Source organism: Cupressus sempervirens, chromosome 1, assembly GCF_028749045.1.
Source record: "Cupressus sempervirens isolate cs-2001-9-10 chromosome 1, ASM2874904v1, whole genome shotgun sequence".
NCBI classification, from domain to species: Eukaryota; Viridiplantae; Streptophyta; class Pinopsida; order Cupressales; family Cupressaceae; genus Cupressus; species Cupressus sempervirens.
Genome location: NC_143118.1, coordinates 44748273 through 44760287, shown reverse-complemented (window position 1 = coordinate 44760287; position 12015 = coordinate 44748273).

The window sequence follows — 12015 nt, the reverse complement described above, 5'->3', positions numbered from 1 at the left end:
ATGCATACCAATACCAAGCACATTGTCATAAAATATAATTTTCAGAGAGAATTGGTGTAAGATAAATAGGTAAGGTTGGAATATGTGAATACTAAAGAACAAATTGTAGACATATTCACTAAGTCATTTTTGAAGGATGCATTTTTGTATCAAAGAGGTAAGTTAGGGGTTATTCCCCTAACTGAAGTTCACTAAGATGAAGTTTAGTGATGCATCAACCACAAAATGTACAAAGATTTGTCAAGTTGGTGCAGTATTAAAAAGGGAAGATTGTATATGAATGGCTACATGAGGTACATTGATATTCATTGAATATTGTCTTTGACATAAGATGTCAAAGAGGAAGAGTTTGCTATCATATCACAAAAAATTTCTTGAAGATGTCAAAGAAGGAGAGTTTGTTATCATATTCTTGTATATATGTCAAAGGAAGTAAAAGAACTTGGTCTAATATCAAAAAGAAAAATTTTGATAATAGGGGGAGAAACTGAAGGTAGAGGGAGTTCACACTAATAGAGGGAGTTCTCAAGGATATGAATCAAAATGAAACTAAGGATATCTTCCTTGCTTTATTTTTCTTTAAAATTTCATTGTATCATGACAAGTTGTGTTGCAATCAATGCCAAAGAGGGAGACTTTTGAAAATAATTGGTTAATTGTGTATTGTCTTTGATGTTACACAAAATGTGATATCTTTACTAGTCAGTGTATGCTAAGCTCACTTAGGCATTGGAGATAGTTTCCTATGTCTTCTAAGAATTCCAAAATTTTCCGAGTTAATAAGATAGTGTTTTCCAAGTTCACTCGGGTGACAAAGAGAAGTTCACAGAAGTTGAGTGTTAACCAAGCTCACTCAATTAATAAAGGAAAATTTAGAAGGAACTAGTGTTAACCAAGCTCAGTTAGTTACCAAAGAAATTTTGTAAAAGACAATCTTAACTAAGTTCACTTGGCTAACACAGGAAAATTATTTCTTAGTTAGTGTCGATTGAGAGGGGTTGGCTAATGAAGGATTTTCTTGTTTTGGCATATTAAGTTTAATTGATTTGTTTGTTGGTTCTAGCCAACTAAGGAGATGAATAAAAATTATTTTAAATTATATTCAAGCCAACTTGACAATGCATAAGGTATAAATATAAGGTCAATTTTTGGATTGAAAGTGTGCAATTATATGGAAGAATAGAAGATCCCTAGCGGAAGTGAATTAGAAGGATAAGAAGAGTATCCTTGCAGAGATGCAAATATACATTTGATTAGAAATGATCAAGTATATCTTAAGATTTTCATGTTAAGCATTTGCCAAGTTACAACATTTAATAGTGTAAACTAAGTGCTTGTGTGTTTGCTGGGCATCAATATCTTTAGTAAAGTTTGTGTTCTATGTTGACATCTATGGGATCTGGGATTTATTTTAGTGGTAATTAATTCACCCCTCCCCTCTCAGTTACTCCTCTTATATTTCCAATAAGAACAATAACTAAGATTGGTTCTGACATTGATGATACAAAAACCAATTAATGAGATTTTTAGGGTTATCTCTAGAATGAAGCTTAACCCTTTTGAGTCCAAATAGAAAACCTAGAGACCAATCTAAGAAGACAAAGATTGTCATGATTCATAGGATCATTCCTAGAATAAGACTCAATCCTCAAGAGTTAGGGTTAGAATGACTTGATACCCATCCATTAAAATATGACAAGATCAATCACGATTTGTAGGATTGTCCCCAGAATAAGGCTTAATTCTCAAGAGTCAGGATTAGAATACCTCGATAACTATTCATGAAATAGTGACTGAAAGAAAGCTTAGGAATTTTAATCCTCTAGAGTCTAGATAGAGCACCTAAATACTAGTCCATAAAATACCTAACAAGACCTATCATGAATCATATGATTATCCCTAGAATTAGGCTTAATTCTTAGGAGTCTACATAGAATGCCTAGATACCTGTCCATCGAGTGAATCATGAAAATGACTTCTATAAGTTTGATCAATTGATTGATAAATAAGATAGATAGCATATGATGCTAGATGGAGGGAACAACTATGCCCCTAGTGATGAGATTACCCTAGCAACAAGGATAGTAAATTTAGTTAAGATTGAAGTAAGATTTGATTGATTCAATGATGTAATCATCCTAACCCCTTGGGAGGGAAATCAAAAGGTGAAACATGAAATTAGTGATGTAAATCAATAGAGTTGAAGATAATAGTGTGATCAGAGATTCAAAAAAATGTAGAATGGATTACAAGAGTATGAAGAAAAATTGGAGTTGACTCAGACTGATTCAGAGGTCTAGTTAACACAATTTGACCAAGGTTGACCAGAGTTGAAATTTTATGAAAATTTCAAATTTTTGAGAAAATGTTGAGTTGATGTTGTTTTGAGATTCATATTGTGTTAGAAAGATAGACTGCACAAGAATTTGATCACATTTGTCCCAAAATTTGAAAATATGATTTTGAGATGTTCAAGTGTGTCATATTTCAATCTCAATCCCAAAAATGAGTTTAGAGTAGTCCAATCAGCCAAAAAGGTGATTTGCATGCTAATCAAAGCACTTTTGAAAAATTAGGTCAAAACCTATATAAGGCCCCAAAAGGTCATTTTCAAATTATTTGATCATTTGTCTTTTGTGGAGAAGGAGCTCTAAGGAAAAAATTGTAGTCCCTATGTATTCTCATCTCTTCCAATGATAGGGGCAACATAACAGACTAAAAAACTACAAACCACTTGTAAGTAGTTGATAAAGCTTATTATGAAGTCAAATTTCATGCATTTTGGTCAGATTTTTAGTTTAGGTCATTTTAGGGTCAACTGTGTTGGGACCTCATGTGGGGACTCATTTCCTTGTATGAGCCTACTAGAGTCCTCACATGAAAAATGTTGCAAGAGCACAATCTCACACAGATAAGAGGGAATTCTTGTGTTATACATACCCATGTCTCACATAGGAAATCCTCTATTAGGGCCAAATTTCACATACTCATGGGGGTAACCTCACCTGAGTGAGTTTTCTCACATGACAAAATGCATATCTAGCAAGAGATTTCACAATCTTGCATGAACTTATGGGCACTATTGATTCATTTTGTGAGTAAAATTGCATTATTTACCATTGTAGCATCATTGCGAGTCATTGTAGCTTGTTTATTGGTAGTTGTAAGATGTCTGTATAGCAGTATTATGTCATTTTGCATAGATTTGGATAGCTTGGAGTACTGATATCATCATGTTTTGATTAAGTAAAATTAGGTTTTGAAGGACCCAAAACCTTTAACAAAGTATCAAGAAATTATAATAGTAGTATATGAGCAGAATAAGATGAAATAGAGAAAATATAACAGCATAGTACACAAACTAAAGGCCTCATAGAGATCAAATACAAACAAAAAATAGGAGGCCAACTATAAAAAAAGTTGAAAAAAATAACAAAAAGATAGCAAAATGCCAGCACCCAAACAACTATGTAGTCTATAGTAGATCAATAGCTTGATCTGCTAGGATGTGCATGTCCTTCATAGTAGCCTTCATTTTTTCCATCCTGTTCTCATCACTAACCTTCTTGGAATGAAACCTTGTGCATTTACTTGGTCCCTAGCTCTTAGTCACATTAGGTGAAACATGCCCTTTGTCTTGTTTAACCTTTTTCATAAGACTGCTAACATTATCCTCCACTATCTTTAAAATGTTATTGTTCTGATCAACCATCTTCTTAAAAAAATTTTCATCATGTTGTTTGTGTGGTTGCAAGTTTATTTCCCAAATGTAGGTTTTGATCACATTATTTGGCCATCAAGGCCTTAGTGAGGTAGTTGGATGCTGTGGAATTGACACATATTGATATAGTTGGCCTTGTTGATCTTTGTGATATCCCTAATATTTAGGTGAATCATAGTTTATTGACAAGATTGGTGGAGCATTTCCATTCAAAGATGAACAGCTTCCACCTACCACTTTGGGAGATGAAAATCACTTTAGAGGACATCTATAGGATTCTATGGATCCCATTTCATGGTCCTTATATTGAGTATGATACATAGTCAACACTAGGTACCTTGGTATTGATAGATATTTTTCAAGATGACATCATCATGGGTAGGGCCATCCCCTAAGAGGAGCTAGTACAACAATATGGTCCTATCCATAGACTAGCAATAGTAGTGGGTACATTCCTCAGATACTACTTGATGCCGGAAAAATGGTAACACATGTTAGAGTATGGATGGGGCTATTTATTAAAAAGGATGCTAGAGCAACTCACTCATTTTGGTTGGGGCCAGTACTTGTTGGCTCATATGTTCCATGAGATGCATGAGATCGCCTATAGAGAAGTGAAGAGCATGGTGGTCAATGTATTTGTACTATAGGTGTGGGCATGGGAGCATTTTCCTTTGACTAGAAAAATATGTGAGGATATGAGACAACCTCATGAGCCTTATATATGTAGGTATAGGGGAAGATGACCTAGCCTACACTAGGTAAGATTGAGTAGTGTAGGGCTTAATTTGATGACATAGTATTAGTAGTATGGAGACAATAAAGGGAGATAGATGCTTGGGATGATGCCCAAGTCCATCTTAGTTATATGTTCACATCCCAACCATAGATCCATCGATTGATCCAGGTGATAAATAGATTCTAATTGACATGCATGTGGAGATAGTATGGTCAGCCACAAGATATTTCACAAGATAAATGTGCATACACTTGCTTCACTAAGGAGGTAAAGAAGGGTTGGTTAGTGAAGTTAGATCTTGGATGATAGATGATAGATGTGTAGGGCCTCAAACTTACCCACTAGGATTACATGTGGGTAGTAGTCAATGGAGGGATGACTCATGAGTTCAAGGAGAATTTTGTGAGTCATCCTTTTCCTTAATTTATGGACCCATTGGGTATGGCGATATCTATTCATCCTGTAAAATAACCACAACAACCGTAATAATAGTAGGGACCCCAATAGAGGGTGACACAAGTTTTGATTTTGCATTAGCAAATGAGGATAGGCCTAAGTATTGGTGGGAGTGGGTTTAGATAGAGGATATTTTGGGGAGAAATGGGCACATTAGGTGCTATTGGTGATGATGCTCATAGAAAAAGGGTGGAGGATCAACCTCCACAATAGGTAGAGTAGGGAGAGTAGGGGAATGGTGATGAAGAGATACAAGATCAGCCTTCTCCTTGAGCATAGGGTGGAGGTGTGCTAGCATAGATGTAGGATGCACTACTGAAATCTCTAGATAGAGCAAGGACAACATAATGATAGCTAGGCAAGCTGCAAATCCAAGTGGCATTGTAGGATGCATGCTTGGCAGAGTGTGATTAGATGATTTGAGATCTTCAAGATCAATTAGAGAGGAAACATGATGAGGCTCACAAATAGATAACATGAGTAACCTATTATTAGATGACATATGTCGATGTGGGACCAGAGGCTATAGAATAGGTGCTCCACTTCTTTGAGTATGCTAGAGTGTTAGAGGATGCTCATTTTCCAACTAGAGAAGATGCACCTCCTCCTTGTCCTCCACTAGGGAATGACAGGGAAGGTTGTAGTTGCCTTACTCTATTCTACCTACTTTTGAATATTATAGATCATGTATATGAGATGTATCAACATCACATATTTGTATCATTTTGAGACATTATTGTCGATAGTGCTCAAGTAATACTCTTTTTTGTATCATATCACATTTTGACTCATTCAAGATGTATATATGAGAGCTCTCTTTTGATATCATTACATGTGTCATATTTTTCTTATGATGTTCATACATGAGATGTTTTTCTAGATGATTTTGATATATGCAAATGTGTATGATGCATAGCCTAGATGAGATGTGGTCTATGATGCATATGTGATGGATTAGATATAGATTTGTGATGTATGGATATGACATGATTAAATTATGTTGAAATTTAAATGAATGTTATGATAATGCAAAAAATGATATGCACTAACATCTCATGTAGGGTTCAAATTTGTTACTCATGACAAGTGCTCTGCCAAATTCATAAAGATTGATGATGGGATCGAATGCTTGTTCAATCAAGATGAAAAAGATGCATGTAAGAATTCTTCAAACTCTCAAGTTAAGGAATGCAATCAAATAAGTAACTGAGATCATGCCCTAATGAAATTTTAGCATAAAATGTAGTCCTATTCTAGATACAAACCCTAGGACTGGTTACTAAATATGTAAGATATAGTTTTCATCACATAACATTTTGTTAAGGCCACTTGATGTCATACAATCCTCATTGACATTGTAATAATGAGAATATGAATATGACATGAATCATAGTTTTGTCAAAATTAAATGTAAGCATTAAGGCACAAGATGCTAGAATAACTAGAACATCTTTTCTTGTTAATGTAGCAAGTGAACATAATCATCATAGTATAGACACTAGGATGGCTAGAATGTTTCTTGAATACAAGAACACTAGACAAATGAGAGATCCTTATCATGCTAAGTAATTAGAAAGTATTCTATTTTCAATTAACCTTATGTTTGTAACCTGAGATAGAAGTATGTTAAGCATACTCACAGTGACCCATATGTTCACTTCATAGGAAAAGTATCAGTGTTTTAATATAGCATAGAGAATTCACCCAAACAATTAAGGAAAAGAACCAACCTCACTAAAGTGTCCATATAAAATGAATCAAGGTACACATGGACATCTAACATGAGATAGAGGCTCATATAGGAGAAAGCCCTTATATATGGATCCTTCAAACCATTGGAACTAAACCAACAAACAAAAACCAAGAAAAGATCATGCCCCTGGTCCTTGCTTCTCTAGTCAATTTAAACATCCCAAAGTTGTTCAAAGGGGAATGAAAAAGTGAAAGATAAACATACAAAGAAAAAGCTCAGCATAGCTCAAATAATTTAGTGTTTCCAATTTTGTTTTAGTGTCAGAGGGTTGATGTCAAATGTTGAGGTTCAGAACATTCATATGAAATTTCTTCATTTGATTGAAGATAGTAGGTAGAAATAGTTAGGACAACTGGTGTTTTATGTCAAAGAGATCTTCTTTGAGAGGAATCTCATTAGTAGAATAAGAGATAGTAGATAGACCTAGGATAACTAGTGACTAATGCAAAAGAGATCCTCTATTACCATTAGGTGTTAACCCCTAGACTATGACCAATTTCAATCCATGTAAGTTTGAGTAATGTCTTGAAGATAATTGAGAGGGTACACATGCACAAAAGCATAAAACTAAAGCATGAATGTGAAGAAATAAAATTAGAAAAGAAATTGTATATAAGCTAGAAGATGCACTACAAGATGTAGCATTTGAAACAAGAGGTGCTTGTTTACTAGGTTTTCACCTTCTTGGTAGAGATTCTATTTTTGCTGCCACAGTGCTTGTTTGCTAGGTTTTTATCAAGGACAATTTTCTTGTTTTTCAATTTTTTGTATTTTCAAAATATTTTTGGTATTACCAAGGCACATATTGGTGGGTTCTCACCAAAAAAATAGTTTTTTTAGGATATTTTGTAATTTTTAGAATTTTTTTAGGACATTTAGATATGTACAAAGAGCTCCATAGCATATCAGCTATAGAATCTTTTCAGATGAAGGGTATTGATAGACTTCTTGAGTGATTCTCCTTTAGTAGTCAAGAGATGATAAGTACCTAATCCAAATATTGCAATGATGATGTATGGACCAATCATGTTGGGCTCAAACTTTCCCTTTTGTATCCAATGTTGCTGATTCTTAGGGTTCTCCTTAGGATGAGGTCTCCCACTTGGAAGATGCATGGTTCAACTTTCTTATGTAGCTCTTGGATATTATCTTTTGGTAAGCTCATAGATGATTGAATGCTACTTGCCAACATTCACCTAGTAGTTCTAGCTCTTTTAGCTAAGATATTCTATAGTCATCGTCAGTAATGAGGCCCTTCAAAGAGACTCATAGATAGGAATCTCAACCTCAATCAGAAGCACAAAATCTACTCCATATACTAAGGCAAAGGATACTCTCCCTATATGAGTTTGGATAGTTCTTCTATAAGCCCATAGAGACAAATTGATTTGAAGGTGCCAGTCCCTCCTAGATTTGTTAACTGTGTGATGTAGGATTTTGAGGATAGCCTTATTGGATGCTTCTTCTTGTCCATTACATCGGGGATAGTAGATATAAGAACAATGTTGCATGATTTTGAATTTTGAACATAGCTCTTTTAGATTTTTTTTCATTGTCCTCCATTGTCAGTAATAATGGAGGATGGTACACCCTACCTATAGATGATGAGTTAACAATAAAAATAGCTACAATTTTTCCATTAGCCTTAGTGAGAGGTACTAACTTGACTCACTTTGTAAAGTAGTCTATACTTTTTATGATGAACTTGTGTTGGAATAAGCATGAATTTGACCCACCAAATCAAAGGCCCATTACTAAAATGGCCAAAGTAAAATGAAATGATTTAGCTCCTTCGCTCGAATATGAATCAAATTTCTATGGAGTTGACACTGATTGCAAGACTTGGCATATTTGATTGCCTCTTTCTTCATTTCTATCCAATAGTAACCAACTGTACTAAGTTTGTGAGCCAATGTTAGGCCATTTAAGTGTAATCCACAAATGACTTCATGTACCTCAATTAATGTGCATTTTAACTCTTCAGGTTCTAGAAACTCTTAGAAATTATGAAAAATAAATAAATCTAGAATCTATTGAAAGGGTTCAATTAAACATCAAGAAATGAAATTGACATAATAACTATATGAGACTAATTTCTAATGTAAATGCTCAGAGGCATAATAACATCAATATTTCCTAATATTTTGTATGATATATTAGATATATATGAGATATGAAATACAAAGAGATAGCTTGTTTATATAGGCATGATCTAGGAGGAAACTTGGACAACATTGAGACTAGTGTCTCAACTTGGAGGAAGTAGAGTCCTCATGGACTCAGCCATCTACCATCCACCTATAATCTAGAAGAGAAGTGTTCAAGTTGGAATTAACCACATGCAACATTTTAGGAGTAGTTGAAGTCAAAGGTATGACTCAATAATATCCTCGTAATAATAATATTCAAAATATATAATTCCTCCTAATTTATGAGTTCACCTAAGTAAACTTAATATAAGAGTGAAATGGAAAAGAACCATTTATTCTAATAGATAACTAGGGAGTGTACCATCGAGACCTCTCCTAAAGAAGTTTTTAGCAATGATGATATACCATGAAGCATTTTAGATAAGGTGACATTTCTCATTCTAGGTTAGAGTATCAAAAATAGTTTGGACATGTAAGTATGAGTATATATGGTGGTAGAAAGATGCATCATGTCCTATGATAGAATAGATCATTCAACACTCAGGGGAATCAAAAGTAGGGTAGGATAATGTCTCCAGCAAGAACTCATGTTGAAAGTCATTTTTCGGCACTTGTAACATAGAAGCTAGAGTGTCCATTGTACCGACCACCTTGTTATCTACTTAAGGGATCTACTAAAATGTAACATGTGAAAAGTACCTTTTCATAGCATAAACCATCCTATTGAAAGACACTATTTTGTTATCTTTTGCCTGATAGATGTTATTAACCTATTTGATCACCAATTGTAAATCTCCAAAGATGTTTAGTTTATATGCTCTCCATTCAATGATAATTTTGATCCCATTGGTCAAGGATTCATATTCAAAAATATTATTTCTACAAGGAAATATAATCTTGTACACCTTGGGTAGAGAATATTTATGTTGGGTGACGAATAGAAGTCTGATGCTAGAACCTTGTTTTGTGAATGATCTATCAAATAACATAACCCATGTTTGATGTGTCAATAGTAGAATAGACTCATCAAAGAATTCACCATTCAGTGGTTGATGAGTTTGTAATGGTGCTTCTACTAGTTGATTGACCATCACTTATCCTTTGATAGCTTTTTGTTCCATGTGCTCAATATGAAACTCACTCAAGATCATAACCCATTTGACCAACCTTCCTATCATAGTAGCTTTGTAAAGAAAATAATTTAATGAATAAATTTTTGCAATCAGTCTTGTAGTATGAGTGAGCATGTAGTATCTCTATAAGAATTTGCCTTAGGGAAAAATTCACCCAAGATCAAGGAACTCAAGCACAAGCATAATAGTAGACTAGAAAGAGTATGATCATAATATTGATATGTATTTGATTCAATGTGAAAGTACACTAGGAGTGCCTATATATAAAGGCCTCTAGAATGCATAAGAATCAACAACATGATAAGTCATACAACTAGGCAAATGTCCACCAGGTGTGAGTTATCCTCCATTAAGCATAGGTGTAAGTGTGATGATGAGAGGATGAGCCTACAAAGGTGTAGCACACAAAATAATGTTGTAAATGCCATGTGCTGAATTAGAGTTGCTTACTTTTGTTTTGTCAACATGACAACTCATAGAAGTATGCAAACTCCTAAGTGTCTCACTAATAAATAATAAAATAATGCATTGACCTAAGTAAACTTAAGTAAAGTGTAAATAGGGAATAATTATTTACACCAACTGTCTCAAATTTTGAGAAGCAAAAATAACTTCCAAGCAAGCCTTCTTGATAATGTTGTAATTCATCTCATATGAGATCAATGTACAACTAAGGTAATGAATAGATCATTCCTTATTGTTATTATTTTCTTGAGCTAGTAAGATACCTATAGATGAGTCTGTTGTAGAAATGTACAAAATGAGTGGATTTCCATGAATGGGAGGCATTAATATTGGAATATTAGCAAGATAATACTTGATCTATGTTAAGATTTGATCACAATTTGTGTTCCAATTGTATTTCAGACCCTTATACAATGTTTTAGTGAAGGGTTGTGATTTATTTTCTAGCTGTGATATGAACCAATGAATAGACTAAATTCTTCTCTATAGTCCTCTCATTTGACTAATTTTTTGAGGTGGAGGTATCTCCATTATAACTTGAACTTTTTTGGGATCTACCTCAATAACTCTTATAGACATAGTGTACTCGAGTAGTTTCTTTGATGTGACACTAATGGCATACTTCTTAGGATTTAATCATAGACTTAATTTTTCTATACAATCTAAGATAGGTCCGATGTCTTTTAGATGAATTCTTCTCTACTTACTCTTTGCTAGAGTATCATCAACATAGTCTTCCATGGTTGTGTGCATCATATCATGGAATATTGTCATAACTACACATTGATATGATGCATCAACTTTATTTAAGCCAAATGGTATTACCTTCCAACAAATGGTCCCCCATGCACAAGTGAAGATAGTCTTTGCTTGGTCTTTTGCAACAATCTTGATTTGGTTATATCCAGAGAAACCATCCATTAATGAGTATATTTCATATCCAAGTGCCATGTACACTATCATATTAATGTTAGGTAGCAGAAAGACATCTTTAGGGAATGCTTTGTTGAGATCCAAGAATTAGTGTAGACTCTAATAGATTTGTTGTTTTGAGATAGGAACTATATTTGATATCCATTTAGCATAACCAATGGCATGAATGAAACCAACTTTCAATACTTTTTCCAATTTAGCTTTAATAAGAAGTGCCACATGAGGGTAAATCCTTTTGAGTTTCTATTTAACAATTTCTACCCTTGGTGTTATGGAAAAATGATTCATAAGAAGACCAGAATCTAATCTCAACATATCTAAGTATGTTCATGCAAAGTTGATATTCTTTTCTCATAAGAAATAAATGAATTATTATTTTTTTTCAATAGATAATGATTGTGCAAGATGTATGCTATGATGTTCCTCAGTATCCATATTTATTGGTTTCATTGGTTCTCTCAACACTGATGATTATTCTTGAAAGTGACTCAAAAGTGCATCAAATATCCCATCCTTAGGTGCCTTAGAGAGCTTTTCACCTTTAGATATGTCTTGTGTTTTAACTATTTTTGGCTTTGATACTACCACAATGTGGTTTTCATCATTATAGCATCTATTCCTTTTTCTTTTGATTCTATGAGTGAGATATTTGATGTCAACTTCAG